Genomic DNA, 18249 nt, shown 5'->3' with positions numbered 1-18249 from the left:
TAGAACAGAAAGGAATGTAATTGTGGGTCTGAACCTGAGAGGTTTACATTGCATATGCAACACCAAGTCTGCTGGAATAAGCATTTTCTGTCCAAATGTGTGTTTCCAGCCTTCAAACTGAATAGCCATGAATGCAACAAATTCACAGGTACTTTTACACACCTCTTAAGTACTGCTAGTTGCATTGGATAGGGTTCAAGTCAAATGTTTGATGTCTGGCTGCTTACAAGGAAGTTAGTCCCCCGTCGGCTCCCTTTCAAGTCCATGGAGAGTAATGGGCACTTTCAAGGTTTGATTCATTTCACTTCTTTTAGGCAGCTGCTTCCAGATGAGAAGAATTGCACTTTAGACTCTATTCACTATATTGACTAGATCTCCACTAGCTGTGAATGGAGCCCAGGGCACAAACACTACCCTTTATGAATCCCATCCTTTTTGTTTTTCCCACCATCTCCTCCAGGTACTTCAACTAACAGATCACTGATTAAACTTGGGAAGTAACTGATTATTAAACAAGCAGTATTGCTGATAGGCAATGAGCAAATTATTTTAGAGAAAAAGAACTGGGGTACGAATTTGCAGTAGGATTTGGGGAACTGCACTGAATTTCTGTACACTGATTTTTTAATGCTTACTAACAACTTCCTGCTCAGTGTTGATGGCCAAATAAATTGTTAATTCTCATTTCCTCTTTATTTTTTTTCCTCTTTCCAAGACATAGTTACATGAATTTTCAGCTATTCACTAATAAGTAATCATCTTAAAAGCTGTGGATTTTTCACTGCATGATCAGGTGACTTGTGAAATAGAAGCTAAACGTGAGTGATACTGTGAAAGCCTGTTGTCCCATGTTTTATGTGGGTATCCACTGCACAAAATCTGAGGAAATTTGAAATAAGCCTTTATCAAACTGAGTGTGTGGGGTTTGGGACTAGTATTAGGTGAATCAATTTGAGTATATTTACATTTTTTCCAAAGCTAAGACAGAACTTGCTTTGCTGTACAGGCCTTAAAGGACCTGGCAAACGCCAGGATCTGGGCAACAGGGCACTCTGTTCCTGGCTTCGAATTATAACAGTGTGAAGGTAGCTGGGCTAAGGCACATATTCTAGGCAACCTTAGTATGCAGTGGAAATGTTTGTACACCTCACTAGGCAGATGGCTGGCTGACGGTCAAGGCTTATTAGTTTGGGTGCAGTCCTGTATTAAAGCAAATATCTCATTGTGAGAACCCAAGTATCTCTGAACCACTCGGCATACCAGCTCTGCCTGAAATCCACTGTGTAACATGTTTACAAACTTTTTATACACTCAGCATATAGATAAAGCTAGATGTCCATCGCATTCCAAGAACCACAGCTGTGAACCATCTCCTGAGATTAAGAGATGAAATTGGGTCAGTTCTTTCAAGAAGGAAGAAAATGTAGCATCATTGACCTCTTTTCTTTCCTCCTTTATTACTCAATAAATAGCCTCAAGTTAGAACAGTCTTCTACAACTTTGGAGATCCAGAATTAACTCATTTTTTGTTTCAGGTGACAAGAAATCACATCCCTTTCCTACCATCACAAGTTTATCTTAACCACAGAACTATGGAACGTTTTGAGGTGACAATTGTGTGCGACTCCTATGGAAACTGGCAAGAGAGGTAGGTTTATTACCAACATATTCCTTGGCACAGAATAGGCTGCAAGTGTTTGCATAACCTGCTCATTCGAGTGTTGTCTTTCTCCCAAAGCAGACAATCCAGATGGAGCCCAGAACCTGCTCCTTATATTAGTTAAGAACATAGATTCCACAAAGTAGCAATTCAGATCAGAAGGGTGTGTTGACACCCATATCCTGCGTCACTAAGTTCCTTGCAGTAAGCACAGTTCTATGAAATACTTAAGGCCTCAAAAGTAAAACAAATCTCAAAGGTAAAAATAGGAAATATTACATTAACTCCATCAATAGAAAAGGTAGAAAGACAGTTCCTTCAACCACACAGGCAAATGCACAAGGTTTTCCTCCTAATAACTGTGAGTTCAGGTTGCATAAGAACTTGAAATAAAAGCTTTAGAAACAATTTGAAAAGTATAATCTTCACAGAGTACACATTAAGTAAATGATTCTGTACAAGAACTGACTAAAAGACAGAAATCTGTCCTGGTAGTACCTCTATTCATATTTTCCTTGAACATACTAAGTCCAAAGTGCTTGAACATTCTGGTAGGACAAAGTTATCAGCTAGTGGCAAAAGATCTATAATCTTTACTTTGTAGATTATGTCAATTTGACTGGAAGAAAAAGGACCCTAACTAGCAGATCTAACAAAAAAGCTACTACCTGTGGACTGCTGATCAAACAGGAGGAAAAGGCCAGCACCAGGACAATAGAAAATTCTCATACACAACAAGAAATTTACATCAAAGTTGAGAAACTTGAATGAGTGGATTCATTCAGGTATCTCTGAATTATCATCACAAAGGAGAGAAATTCTGAAGCAGAAATCAAAAGTCAAATTGCTTTTATGATAGCAGCACTTGCAAAATTCAATGGAACCAGACGAGACTAGAATATCTCAAGTGCATCAAAGATAAAACTCAGAATAACTGTTTACGGATTTGGCCTGTACATGTATGAAATATGAACTCCAGTGGTATAAATAGAATGACAAATTTCAGACTTTGCATTCAGATGTCTCTAGATAAATATATGAATTACATACACCGTGCATAGGAGTAGTAACTCTATTAGAGTGGGTATTTCTGAAATTGGGTCCCATGAGTCTGTGCAAGCACTTGCAAAAAAAGACAGCTACAGGAATGGCTTGGTCATGTGAGAAGAGCAACAGCCTTGCAAACACAAAATATCAGGAAGAAGTCAAAAAGCAGAGGAAAAAAATCCCTATGGCTATTTCAAGAGAAGTTTGAAAAAAAAAAAGAAAAGAAAAGTGCATTTAGACAAGGAAATTAGAGGCAATCAGACTGTTTCTTCAAACGACTAAAGACTACCACAAGGCATAATCAGTACCTGAAAATGATAAATCTATGATCATAGCAGTCATCATCTTTTTTATGTGTGAGTTGATAATGATAGCACGCTAGCATTTCAGGAATCTATCTACAAAATCTCTGTAAATAAGAAGATAACCAAATTTGCATGAGATCTAGTTTTAAATGTGGAATGAATATATGGACTAAATTCTATCTTGAATAGTTGTAGCTTTAATGATTTCAAAGGCAAGGTTCTTACTCAGTCTTACATTCCTACTTCTATATAGGCATATGAATGTTTGGGCATAACTGATAATTTTGTTGTGTTGACGGTAGCACACAGATTATATCTTAGTGAATTATTCACTCAGTTTATAGGGCAATAATTCCACTCAGATCAGTAAAACTAAACAATATAACCCAACTGAGAATGTGTCCAATAGTGTTTCCAAAGTAATTTTAACTTGTTTTAGTAGTACACAAAATATTATCCAACCTGTTTGTCCTTTTTTTTCTATTAGTGTAACATTATCATTGTGTTGTAAATCTCATAAATTTAAAATGTATTACAGCATCCTGTTTCTTTGTGAGTAAGAATTTTATTTTTTTTTAAGTTTGCACATTTAATATGGTTGTAGATTAACTGTGTATTTTCCGTACCATGTTCATGTACCCATCTGCTTGTCTACCAAGTCATCTTTCTCAATGATAAGAGATGAGGCTTCAAAGGGCTATCAGGAAAGATACTGCGTGACATCTAGCACAAACCACCAGAACAACTCATCTAGTATGCGTGCTCTGTCCACCTCTGTCCACCTGTCAGTCCATAGAACCTGGCACATTCTATGCATTGGTTTTGGTACATGAGGCAGCCTGGGTCCTAGGCACCTAATCTGACCAGGCACAAACTGGGGAGTGGAATGAGCTAAATATATGTACCTGTACAGTAGAATAGATAATCTGTGCAGGCACAGTAAATCCAACAATACCAGTTAGTACTGGATCTAATACATATGTGCAGATGAGCTGCACTGTACATTCAGCATGATGAGACAAATAGGTAGAATTGCTTTTAGATTGCTCTGCAGGTCAGACCTCCTTTACTAATTTAATGCATTATGGTATTTCTAAACCATCCAGGAGAGGTCCACTCTGTTCTCATTGAAGGTGCTTCTGTTTGTTTGTTTGTTTTTACAGTATTACTGAGAGCAGCATTTGGCAAAGGGACTAAAACTTCTGTCAGCAAGGGGGATGGTTTCCCATACTGCTTCTGCTCTGTCCAAATTCCTGTGCTCTGATAAAGAGTACTCAGAGTCTACATAAAGTATTAAAAGAACAACTCCATCAGATAACATTTCCCACACATATAACTTGGGTAAGCTATTTATGGCCTCACGGACTCCTGTCAAGGGTAATGCCAGTAGCTAGCTAAGATGATCCCGTGGTACTCTGGCAACAGGCTGACTGCCTAATAAGAAAGCATTCAAACCCATATCATGTACATTGATTCTGTCAATTCAGAACAAGATTTCTCGGGTTCAGAGGATTCCCCATTGCCAGAGCACTACCACTTTCTCCAGAAAATTGAGTATCTCATGATTCACTCCTCTCAACAATGATCAGTCCCTTTGGGCCTGCCCTGCAGTGGCATATGTATCTAAAGAATATTTAACATCATTCTGCAGACAAATAAGGAAATGGATGTACAAGATATTAAGTTTGCTTTTGCATTCAACTGGCATCCTATGCTAAGCAGTTTAAAATTTTAGCAATATAGAGTGCCTGTTTCCAAAGTTCTGAGACCCAACATTAAGTTCTCACACCACATTTGCTTGTTACCTTCTCACATGCAATCCACCTGCAAGCCACTCATTTCATGACAGGAGATCATGGGTCTGTAGCCATCAACACATAAAAACCTGAACAGAAAAATACAACTTTAAATAATGAAGAAAATAAGTAGTAAAAAACAAAGACTACATTGCCTGTTGTTTGCCATGGTCACCCAGTGTTGTGGTTTAACCCTGTCGGCAGCTAAACACCACACAGCTGTTTGCTCACCCTCCCCCCTCCCTCTCTGGGATGGGGGAGAGAAATGGGAAAGTGAAGCCTGTGAGTTGAGATAAAGACAGTTTACTAAGACAGGAAAAAAAAATAAAAAATAAAAAATAAAAATAAAAAATAAAAATAAAAATAAAAATAAAAATAAAAATAAAAATAAAAATAAAAATAAAAATAAAAATAAAAATAAATAAAAATAAAATGTGTAAGAAACAAGTGATGCACAATGCAATCGCTCACCACCCACTGACCGATGCCCAGCCTATCCCTGAGCAGCCAGTCCCCCCACCCCAGCTAGCCACCCCTATATATTGTTTAGCATGATGTCAGATGGTATGGAATACCCCTTTGGCCAGTTTGGGTCAGCTGTCCTGGGTCTGTCCCCTCCCAGCTCCTGCTGCACCCCCAGCCTGCTCGCTGGCAGGACAGAGCGAGAAGCCGAAAAGTCCTTGGCTTGGTGTAAGCACTGCTCTGCAACAATTAAAACATCAGCATGTTATCAGCGCTCTTCTCATCCTAATCCAAAACACACCACCCTACCAGCTACTAGGAGGAAAATTAACTCTGTCCTAACTGAAACCAGGACATCCGGATACAAGTCCAAAGTCAAGCATGTAAAATGCTAACAAATTTACCAAAAAAAAACTACTATCAACAAAGCTGAAAAACATCTGTTCAGTTTCAGGGAACCCACAGGGTACACTCTTGAGAACTCATCACTTCTAGTGCTTCTCTGGAACAAAAGCAAATATGAAGGCATCAGCTAGACTGGGAACTGTTATTATGCACTTGGACTGTTTCAAAATCCTAAATACTTTCTGAGTCATGAAAAAGATAACTTGTTATTCTGACCTGCACCAAACAGAACATTTTCAGAGGTCACTGATGTAAACATTCTCAAGAGTTATTAGCACCAACACTGGACCTATTCAGTAACTGGGGAATGCTGCACCATAGGAAAGGTTACCATCATGCCTAATCTATGCAAGTCCACCATCCCATCCCACAACTGAATACCAGAAAAATCACAGAATTGATAGCAAGAATCTGCATTTTTCCATTTCCATGGAAGAAAAAGTGATATTTTCTTTAGGGAGAGACCACAAGAAAAAACAGACTGAGACAAAGTCAGAAAACCAGCAGCGTACACTCTCAAAGGGCCCTGAGCTACTGATGTTTTTGACAATATGAGAGCAGTCAGGTGCCAAGGCTCCACAGGACTATTGATATTTTGGCTGGGTTCCACCTGGCTCCAAGCAAAAATTCACTAAGACTCAAACATCTGTATATATAAAAATGAAACAAAGCATTTGCCAATATCTAGAATACACCCAACATTAAAATAGACATTAGTTTATAAACAAGTCAGTGAAATGTATGCATAAGCTGAAGACAAAAGATGTTTATGTACCTTCCTTCTAATAATGAATGCCGTGGTCCAACAACTGGACCAAAGGAAAAGTCTTTTGTAGGTCTCTCTTTTTCCATTAAAGATCAGCCTGAGAGACCATCTTCTATGAATTATGGGATCTGTTATTCTGTCAAAGAAAGTCCTAGACAGTCACACTCTATCCCAGGTATTTCTCAAGGAGAATGTTGATACATGTAGAGCACCATCCCAAATATTCCAAAAATGGGAGTCTGTGGGAGGCAGTGTGTGGGAGAAAGATGATCCTTATCTCTTTAAAGAAATGCTGGAGTCCTTTTCTTTGCCTTTTAACAGAAGACGAAAAGCATAGAGCAATGCAGGAAGTCAAGGCTCAGCAAGAGTTGATCTGTGTAAAGTTTCCTTCACCTCTCTGTCTACAAATGCAGGAGTGTAATAACTTTTGACACCATAACTACTTAATTTTGTTATGAACTTTACTACATACACAGAAGGAGGAAGAATAATATTGGTGGCAGTGGTAAATTAGAGCATCATCCCTCATTTTAGAACACCAAGAAAAGTCATTGTCTGACCTGACACATAAAATAGCAAGCATAATACTCATTTATTTGCCATGAACTCACTGTAAAAGCTGGGAAAAACAGATTTTCTCTTCATGCCATGACCAGACAATACACCACTAACCAACCCTCTCAATTATGTTAACATGTCATATGCCATTGTTGGTCTCTAGGTGGTGAGAGAATATATAAAAACATGAAATCATCACTTATACATGCTAACTACATCGAAGAAGCATAAACAGAAGTCTCTTATATTGTTTGTGAGCAGTTAGCCCAATAGGACTGATAGGAAGTCCATAAAATAAAAATAAAATAAAATAAAATAAAATAAAATAAAATAAAATAAAGAACATAGCTTCCCAAAGAACAATTTTTAAAAATGTCTTTGTATCCCAAAATGTATCTCCAAAGCTTTGTATCTAAGAAATGCTTGGAAAGATTATTCGGAACTGAGGGCAATGGTAAGAAGGTGTTTTGTTACAAACACCCATTTAAAGGGCTGAAGTAAGTCTGGGATTTTAGGTAAGAGATTAAGCGACTGGAGCAATATCCAGATTCTAAGTGTTTTTAATTTGTTCTGCTTCTAAAACTGCCTTTTCAGGTTTGTACCTTCAGTGCTGTTCATAATATCTTTGCTTGACTGCTAATCCTAGGTGGTGGCAGGGCAAGAAGAAGTCCATGAAATCATTCAAGCCAAAAAGTATATGAACTCCGCAGAGCTGATGCAAGTAAAACAACCTCTTCAGACTCTAAGAGAACAGAACCCAGCAGCATCTATCTGAAAACCAGAAGCTGAAGGCTCTTTCCTGTTAAGCTGAGAAATGAAAAATATGAGGTCAGGTCACCAGTTATGAGAAAGGGGATCTTTACAACAACATTAACTAGAGCCTCTCCTGACAACTAAGGCAGTAATGGGACTTCCTATGGATCCAGGCCAACACCCAAGCAACACGTTAGTGCTTGCACAAATCTCTGTGAGAGAAACAGTAAAAAGCCTAGAGAGAAATAAGAGAAAAAATGAGCACAAGAAAAGAACAAAAAATTACCAGAACAAAACTTTAGCACAAAAAGAAAATAGCTTCCTTTTTTAATCTTCCCATTTCATGGAAATAAAACTTGTGCATTTTTCTGTAGGTAAACAAGACTGGCTAAAAATCTCCACTACCAGTCTCTCCACCTAACTGAAACTATCAAGAGGCCCTGAACTTTAGTTAACTGTCACAGGATGAAATGGACAGCTAAACAACATTATTATTGACATTCTTACTGTTGCTAATTATCCCAGTCATAATTCTGGTTTATATGTGCTCTGAATTTTAAGGAGAGAGAGTTTAAGGAAAGAGAGTTTCTGTCCCCAGGAGATTAACATCTAAATTGTTTCCAATCTACTGAGGGTTTATTGCTGAATGGGACTGTGGAAATACTTTCCAAACTTCATTCACAATTTGTTTCCTCATCAACAATGATCCCTACAATCAATGTTCCTTCATCAGCTGAGCCAGCCTTTATCTACTACTAGAAGATGGTTTAGTAATCTGATGGAAAGCATTTCTTACTTACCTTCAATTACAATCAATTTCTGAAGGGAAGGATACATTTAATGGCAGACTTACTTACTCACACAAATGATTAAATTAAATCACTTAGTAGACTTAGTCACACTGATTATTAAATTAGGAAAAAACAAAACAGGTGTATTTTTGATTTTGTTTCTCTCATTCCTATAGATAATGCTTGACACAAATGCTTACAGCTAGCTTCCATCACTTCTTCCCTCTCAGTCAGTCTCTTGCACCAAAGCACTTCTCTCCTAAACCACGTCAGCAGTGACTACATCCTAGTACCAGAGCAGTCAGGATCTGCCACACCCCATGGATTCAGCTGACAACTCCTCAGCTTCCCCAAATCATTACAGTGTCCTTTCTTCCACTGAACTGCTCATGCTAGTGATTTAAAATGGGCAGTAGAATAATTAAAAGTAATCTGCAACAGAGCTCCCTTTCTCTTCTCTCCAAGTGTAGAAGTGTTGCCAGACCCCTCTAACCCCTCCTTAACCCTTCTAACTCTGTGGACACAGATGACCAGAGAGTACCAATAAAGGCAGTAACCCCTCTTTCAGAAAGCACTAGACAGAGGTAGTCATTTGGTAGTCATGCAATAAATTCTCCATTTGTTCCAGAAATACTGTTTTGTTCCTGATTTCTGTGGTGCAGGGGAATGGGAGATATGTGATACTCTGTACCAGTTCAAGTAGTTTGTCTGATAAAAACCTATCAACCTTCCATGATCCCTACAACTTATTGTGTGTCCTTCTAAAGTTTAGCTTATAACAATATATCCACGTTATATGTCATTAAAATATCCATTATGCCTCATGAAAAAATGCACTTGCACATCCATGCACGCATTAACTAAATGTCTAGCTGTAATTTAAATACAATCATTAGGTCAGCAAAGATCCACTAGCAATCATTTACAAAAAAAAAAAAAAAAGAAAGAAAAAAAAAGAGAGAAAGAGAAAGAAAGAGAGAGAGAGAGAAAGAAATAGGAAGGAAGGAAGGAAGGAAGGAAGGAAGGAAGGAAGGAAGGAAGGAAGGAAGTAGGAAAAATACAGTGTAAATGTAATGTAAATGAGACCCAAAGAGAGCATGATTTTAAGAAGCCATTTGCATGTTGACATATTTTGTATATATTATTTTATTGCACCTCATCTGCTACAGAAAAGAAGTCAAGATGATAGGAAAGCATTACAGATGTTATTACAATTACAGTCACACCAAGGATGAGTTTTAATTAAAGTTACAACATTCAAAAACTTTGTGTGTGTGATGATGAGAAGTTATACAAGCCAAAGCCATTCTACAAACTGAAAGCAGAAAGAAACACACATGGTGGTGATGGTATTTTAATACATGGTCTTTTAATAATATCCTTAGTCATCCATAGGGCATCGATAGACAAAGGTGACAGAAAATCCCTTTCTCTCTATTTGGTAAGGATGATATCTACTGGCACTGAGATATATGCACTACACAAGATTGCTGTCCTTACAGTGTTAATACTTGTTTCTTGAAGCAAAAGAAGTTGCTATAAGGAGGGAAAAAAGAAAAAAAAAAAGAAAAAAAAAGAAAAAAAAAACACTTTTGATTAGAACAGTTTAATCCTAATCCCTTTTCTCTGATCTTGGCAGAGGATTTTTAGCAAGTAACTATATTTAAATAACTACCCAGAATTAATCCTTTTGGTTGCTCAAGGCATGAAGGGAAAGCAGTGAGAAACAAAGAATTCAGAAAAGTGTTGCAGCTGTTTCATAGAATTCACTATTTATAATTGAAAAGATTCTTTTTTCTTTTCTGTTTTGTGTGTGCACGTGCACACGTGTGTGTGGTGTAAGGGTAACCTTCAATTGCCTTACTTGTCCTTTCTTTTTAACAATAACAAATATCAAGGGAGGGACAGAGCAGACATAAAACATTTTCAGCATGATGTTAAGTGTTTCTGACAGTTTACAATGTGCAGCATAATGCTGCTTGTAGAAAGAAGATTCTTTTCTCTATATAGCTTGGGTTGATTTAATAAAACTGGAAAAAAAAATCTCCAATTTTTTATCTCAGCAGTAATTGGTTGAAAGTACCAAGCTCATTCCCAGTTTGCAAAAAAATGGAATTGCCTGTACTGAGGAGGAATTTTATTCGTAGCTGTAGTCCCTCTGATCCCACATTCCTCTCATAACATTTGATGTTTTCCAGACACAAAAACTACCATGACCAATTTAATCTTGGAAACCTCAGGTGTAAGTACACCCTCAAAGTGTAAGTAAATCTTTTTAAACCCATTTTAAAAAGCAAAAAATTGAGCCAAAAATTACAATATACATCTTTGTGTGCCCTTACTGTAGGTTTTTGAACAGAGCTAGGAAGCTAGTCTCTGTTCTTAAGAAAACTCAGTCTGCAGAGTACATTTCAAAACATATAATAATACAATTCTAAGTATATAAAATAGAATGAGTACTGTCAGGAGGATGAAATATTTGGGTGCTCCAGCTAGACCAATAACTTCTGATGGTAGTAGTCTGGATAAGAACTACTAGCCAGTAGAGAGGACATCTACTTTTATGGACATTGCTTTTCCAAGATTGTAAAAACAAAGCTGACCAAAGAATGGAAAGAACACTACATAAATTAACTTTCAATTTTTATAAATACATAAATAGTATTCATTTATCCATCCACTGAGTAAGTTGTGTTGCCACACATATCCCATGATTATAACATTTCAACAAATCATCAGGTGGTATTTTTACCATATCCCTGAGATGAGGACATGCCTCTGTACATAATAGGAATCAAAAGTTTAAACTCCAAGAAAAGCAAATTGCTCAAAGTCACACAAGGATTCAGGTGCAAAACCAGACTTTTTTTAAAAATAAGTATGAAATACTGCTTCTTGAGCAGAAATTAAATGGCAGAAATTAATAGCTTAGTTAAGTAATAACGAAATAGGAAGTTATTTTTAAAAACTTTTCTTAAAAATTGGGTTTCTTGCCTAAAAAAATATGTTTCAATAGAAAATTCTTGTGTCTTGGTCATTCATCAGAGTTCTGTGCAATCATATCTTTTTCTGCTGTGTTTTCTCAGTCTTCTTGAATGCTATGTATTGGATCTCTTTTAGTATTAACTTATGGCCTAGTCTATGTGCAGTTCCTATTTTTCCTTTTCTTACACACTTATGTAAATGTTTAAGAAGATGTTAATAACACAAGCCCCTTTATAAAAGATTCCATTATAATTTTTTCATCAGAACATTTGCATAGTCCTTGGGCCATATTTCTTACATTTGCATTGTAAATTCACAGCTCTCTCTGTGACAGGTACTCCGCTTTGTACAGTTTCATATCCTTTGTCCTGATTATATTAGAAAAACTCAAGATCCAATTATAAGGCATTTCTTTAATTCAGAAATAGGTAGTGTTCTCAAATTTCCAAAGCAGTATATGTAAAAGCCTGGACACAGAAGAAGATTGGCATTCCTTGATTATTCTGTGTCGAGAATAGGATCTATGGAACACTTGAGCATAGGGTAATATCAGCTGGGAAACCAGTCACACTTTTACCCCATGGGCTGTGATTAGTCGGAGCTGATCATTAATAGCAATAGCAGTATGTTGTTTAGAAGAAAGAGTCATTGAGTTGGTATGTGCAAAATGCAAAGATTTGAAATGTTTCCAGTGTTATCAGAATCTCCCTACTGTTCCGTTTGCTATTTCTATTTAGATGTAGATACTGAAAGCTACTCCATCCCTGGTACTCACAAGTTATTTAGATACCTTTTCTGTCATCAATAAGACTTCCAGTAGGTGGCTAAGTGAAGTCAAAGAAACACGGTTAGCAAGTGCATGACAATGATACATCAGTCCAGGGAAAGAGCACGCTCTCCCTACGCAATTACCAAGATCTTGCACTGTTAAATGTGAACATTCTGCCTGATCAGTTGTCACTGCAGGGAAATCATTTGATTTGTGTCACACATGACATAATTTGTAGGTCCCACAAAAACAGCAGAGAGGGACCAATGATACTAGTAACAGATGAATAAGCTGATACCTAAGGGAGGGGCTATGAAAAAAAAAAAATCTGAATAATTGTGAATACAAAGCTGCTAGCTGCTTTACTAGTCTGCATCATTTAAGTACATATCATGAATTTCAATCCATTATAGTTATAATAAAACATTGTCCTTCTACAATTAAAAATGATACTCAGAAATATTTCTCCTTTTTCTTCACCTTCTTCAACCATGTGACATAGCTAACGCAGGAGAAAAATAAATTCCAGAAACTAAAGTCATGCTCTGCAGTCTATTAAAGCCCAGCTGTCGGCCAGAGTTAAGGAAATGATTGTGCTGTTTGTGCCATTTCTAATTAATAATAACTAAAGATTAATAAAGCAATTTGGAAAAAGAATGTACCAGGTAAGGATTTATAGGCAGATTAAAGTCATTTTATTGTAAATAATCATGGATAAAATTAAATGGGAGCTAAGACATTTTATGGTGCAGCAAGAAAGGCTTAACACATTTTTCAAGCTCTGATTCTCTTGGAAGCATGTTAATGGAGGTAGATGTAGTGAAAAGTTGCCATTTCACCTCTGACAAACAGACAGTTAATTCAACTTCTGCACTGTTGGGCAGTTCTCTGTTTCTGCAAAAAGCATAAAAACTGATCTTATAGCAGAATGTTTCTCTGTCTATTATGTCTTAAGCCCCTGAGAGGTCTCACAACACGATGGGTGAGTTGTAACCACACAGATGAGAGAGAAACCGCCTGGGCCTCCTAAGAACACCTCCCAGGAGCTCCCCCTTCTCTTGGAAACTCTTGATCTACTGCAGAAGATTTATTAGGTCTTCTAGAAAAAAAGAAGTAAGGGAGGAAAGGCAAAAGGGAGGAAGGGAGGAAGGGAGGAAGAAAATAATAATAATAAAAGAGTACTGTTGCAGTGATGATGAATTCTTTTGCCAGTAAATGAGGGAAAGAGCAACTCTCCATTTACCTCCTAAGGCAGCTCAACATGTGGATGAGGATGAAAATGTTGAGGTCAAGGGCAGTCCTGACCACAGACCATCCTGCTCTACCAGCCTTCTACAGGCTGATGATTCACATATCTATATGCTGAGCATGGGTCTGGAACCACTGTTAAGTCCTGGCCTGCTTGTCCATATGCTATACATGCAGTGTGTCTTCAGACCAAGGAGGAAGAATTCAGCTATGCTCAGTGACCTAGCACTGATCAAACCCTGTGTCCCCACAATGCCTGGACAAACTGCCCATGGATGGGGCCAGCAGTAGTTCTGCTTATCTTAGGTGCCAAAATTAAACTTACTCAATGTGAAAAGTGATTGGGAGCAGATGGGTTGGTGCCTGCTACCTCAAACCCCAGCCCTCTCTGTGGGTCCAGATTCACCATGTGCTCCCAACAGGGCTCCAGAGGGACCAGGACTGCTTAGCAGAGCTGGAGGGCTAGGCTGATGGGCTTCCTCAGAGCAATGTGCTCAGCACTGGGTGGTCACTGTGCCACCACCAACAGCTGGAGGATCTGCCCTGCCCATCTTCCTGCTGGGCCCTGGGCTGGCCCAGCTGCTGGGGGAGCAGCCAGTGAGCTGGGAGTGACCACCCCAGTGAGGGGAACCGGCCCCTCGGGTTCAGAAACTCAGGGCATTGTGGTTGTGGGAGAAAAACAGTTTGATTTCACCTGAATTAGGAGCCTATACTGGTGATGTGTATACTACTGTGAGTCCACACTATAAACAGAAAGCACACAGGCCTTACTTAGGCCTGTGTGCTTTCTACATCTTTAGGCCTTACTCTTAAACTCTCTCACACCTCCAAGTCCAAATCTGAAGCCATTCTCTCCGCTGTCTCCCCAGTTCTTCTCTCCCTCTTATGTATGGCCTCTGGCTCATCACTTTCGAAAGACAATGGACTTGCCTGTAGTTTAATATTTATTTGAGAAAATGGAACAGTTAAGGAGCCAGAAGTTTATTGGTCAACAATCAAAACCTGGAAATTTTGTTTGCAGTAATCTGGTCAGGGCCAATAAGGTTTAGTAGTGCCCTCAGGACCCTGACAGATATATTATGACCAGGAATTCAGGCTGGACGAATCCCAATATTATCACTCTTACATTGAGAATTTCTTCAGATGTTGTCTTCTCTCATGGCAGATACCAGGCTGATCATCTATTGACCTGTTGGAAAGAATAGAGATATTTATTTGATGAGAAAAGAGCAAAACCAATATACTATATAGAACAGGGTGCATGACAACTGTGGAGTTGCCTCTGCTCAAAATCTTGCTAGTTTCTATGTATCAGGGCCCTACTTTCCTTCTGGCTGTATAGTTCTGTACTTTTCAGAGTGTCACTGGTACAAAAATAATTCGTACAGAGACCTCCACATTTCTCTGCCACCCTTTGGAAATGGGATCATATTCTCCAGTCAGTTAAATGGTTTCCTTTTAAAAATCTTGAACCTTTTAAAAAATGAATTAAAAAATAAACACTAAGATTCTGCTCTACTGACTGCCAAGGAGTTTTGGAACATTTAGTTCTTGTAACAGTCCTAGTTTCTTAAATGGTTTACTTGTATATTTATGTATACATACAAACATGGACACATATACACACACATACGCAGTGTAACAGCCTTGCAGCTAGGAAACTGCACAGTTCCAGTTTGAATAATAAAAACATAAAGGTCTCAGGAGGGATTAGCAGAAGAGTTCAGATTGGCTTCACATATCCAGTGTGTAGAAGTGGGACACAGGTATTTGTTGCTACTAGTGTCAGATTTCCAGAATTACTTTCACTTTGGAAGAGAAACTGTATATAATTTAAAGGTGAATTTTTACATACATGATAAATATTTTACTTGTTCTGATAATGAAGAGCACTGACAAATAAAGCTGCCAAATAGTAAATATATAAATATAAATTTAACTTTAAAACATGCATTGATAAACTGTTAGCTCAGTTTTTCAGGGGCAGTAGTAATTGTGCTATGGTGATTTTTGTTTTTCCTTGATTTCCATATTCAGAAGATAAATGCTTAGACTGTCAGCTGCTTGGGTTAATTCTTTGCAGGACAACAGGATAAGCATCAAAGCAAACAATTCCTTTCTTTGATTAGCCATACACAAACACAGCTGTAGTTCTACCTTCTGGTTATCTCCCTGTTTCAATTTCATTTGGAGGATAACGTGTTAATTACAAAATAAATCACTTTTTCTAGATGCTACATATTATGGATATATTTTTGGTTTTTTAGAAATAGCTACTAATAGCTAATAGCTATCAGCATATAGCTATCCCCAGGCAGAGCTCTGTGCATTCTAGCTGTTCTCTCACATAAAGGACAGCTCACCTCCTCGTGTTCCTGGTCTGTCCTTCCTAAAGAGCCTATATCCCTCCATTGTAATGCTGCAGGCATGCAAGCCATCCCACCAGGCCTCCATGATCTCAACAAGATCATAGCCCTGCAACTGCCCACAAATCTCTAATTCCTCAAGCTTTTTCCCTTTGCTATGTGTATTAGTGTACAGACACTTCAGAGAGGCACATGCTTATTTCTGAGAAAGGATGTGTGATTTTTCTCCATAACGATGCCTTGTAGGTGCATCCTTGCTTATATGGAATCGCTGGAGGTGGCTCTGCTTAATCCCCATTTTGTTGATTATATGTTCCCTTTCGTTCACCCCACTCCAGGCTATTTGCTTGTCAGTTCTGTCCATCACCCCCTCGCAGGGCTGCTGATAACTCAATCGTGGTTATCCCAACCTGCATATTTAGAGAAATATTTAGAAATTTGAAAAGTTTTGTACCTAGAGAGGTTAATACTACTTGGGTTTTTTGTTTCTTTGCTTGTGTTGTTATTTGTTTGCAAATTTAACTAATTCTAATGCAAATTCTACATATCTTTACACGGTGACTTTTAAGAAGGGTCTTTAAAGCAGAGTTACTATGATTATTTCAGCCTAAACTTGTTTAAAAATTCACCAAGTAAACACAAATGGTAATAAAAGAAGCATAATTAGCCTGTCACTTCTCTCACAAAACAAAATCATGGACCAGATGTTCAGCTGGTTAAAGCAGGAGAACTGTTCCATTTATTTTATCTGGATAATTGTATCCATGGACAGCAACAGAGCTCCATGGATTTATACCAGCCAAAGATTGGTCTGCTTTTCCTGCCCCTTTCACCCTAAGGTTCTCATTACTTTTTCTCTCAGCGTATAGCCTATTTAGGTGATTACATCCAGCCCTTTAAAGAGTGGAGCAAAGGAGGAAGTTTGATGTGGTGGGTTGATCTTGTCTGGTTGCCAGATGCCCACCCAGCTGCTCTCTTACTCTCTCTCCTCAACAGAACAGGGTGAGAAAATAAGATGGAGAAGCTTATGGGTCAAGATAGACAGGGAGATCACTTGCAAATTACCATCACAGGAAAAACAGACTCCACTTGGGGAAAATTAATTTAATTTACTGCTGATTAAAATAGATTTGGATGGTGAGAAACAAAGATAGAAATTAAAACGCCTCCTCTCCACCCCCTTTTTCCCAGGCTGAACTTCACTCCTTCATTCCCAACTCCTCTACCTCCTGCCCTGCATGGCTGCAGGGAAGGGGGGGGGGGGGGTTGGGGGGGTGGAATGAGGTGCTACAGTCAGTCCATAACAGTTTCTCTCTGCTGCTCCTTCCCATCCCACATTTCCCCTGGTTTCTACAGGCTGTGGGGGAAATACATGCTCCACTGTGGACTCCTCTATGGGCTGCAGTGTGGATCACTGCTCTAGCAACTGGAGCACCTCCGCCTTCTCTGACCTCATGCTCACAGGGCTGTTCCTCACCCTTTTTCTCCTTATTCCTCACTGCTATGCAGTGTTTTGCTCTTTCTTAAGTGTATTCACAGAGCCATGACCAGCTTGGCTGATGGGTTCGGTTGTGTCCCTGTCCATTGTGGAGCCAGATGAAACCTGCTCTTGGCCACCACAGAGCAGCCCCTTACCTCCTTCCACAGTGACCACCCTTACAACACCCCGGTACCTAAAACTTGGTATACCCAATGCACTTTTTTATGAGCAGAATCTGAATAAGTCAAAAACTATTCTAAATAGTGAAATCAGTTTTTGATAGAATAACAACCGGTGCAGAAAACATGGAGAGTAATGTATTCGGTTTGCTCTAATAGGAAAACTCACTGGCCAGCTTCCAGCTTTAGTATGATTCTCTAAGCAGCAACAACAACTAAAGTAGTAAGTGTCTCCCATTCAGTAGGAGCTCAGGGTCACTTGGGTTCAGGACACATGCTAAGAAAATTCAGAAGCGAAAATGGAAAATATATTGAGCAGTTATCATTTTGCTGTTCTGTTGCTGTGAGTGTGAATACATTTGCTATTACCAGTAGGTTAATACCTTATGCATCTATTGCTGGCTCTTGTGATGAGGAAACATTACATTTGGAGTAAGAAAGCAAACTGAGAATATTATAGAAACAGTGTACTCATTTTTCATACTTATTTCATTCTTAAGTCATCAGAACTTCACTATCAATAATGTGTTAAACAGATTAAGCACCATAAAAATGCAGCATTTCTGCAACAATGTCACCTGAATTGCAAATGATAACAGAATTAGCTAATTGTCTTACCAGTAGAGAAGACATTTTTGACAAAAAGTAAAGGAAGGCACCTAATGAAAAGCACATTTTT

General features: G+C 38.4%; 1 long non-coding RNA gene across 2 annotated transcripts in view; it reads right to left on the bottom strand.

Moving 5' to 3' along the window:
* Positions 1-9408, bottom strand: part of LOC310894344 — a 38942-nt gene extending 29534 nt beyond the window's left edge. Inside the window, exons 1-3 of one of the 2 annotated variants that reach the window (XR_014579826.1) lie at positions 7602-9408; positions 4818-4897; positions 6-318 (exon numbers count right to left, since the gene is read on the bottom strand). This is a non-coding gene — a long non-coding RNA (uncharacterized lncRNA). Of the gene's footprint in view, positions 1-5; positions 319-4817; positions 4898-5279; positions 5313-7601 lie in introns of those variants that run through there. The other variant, XR_014579827.1, reaches the window with a different exon arrangement.
* Between the last annotated feature and the right edge of the window lie 8841 nt (positions 9409-18249).

This window comes from Anser anser, assembly GCF_964211835.1.
Source record: "Anser anser genome assembly, chromosome: 2".
Classification (NCBI taxonomy): Eukaryota; Metazoa; Chordata; class Aves; order Anseriformes; family Anatidae; genus Anser; species Anser anser.
This window is presented reverse-complemented; position numbering and strand designations above follow the sequence as displayed.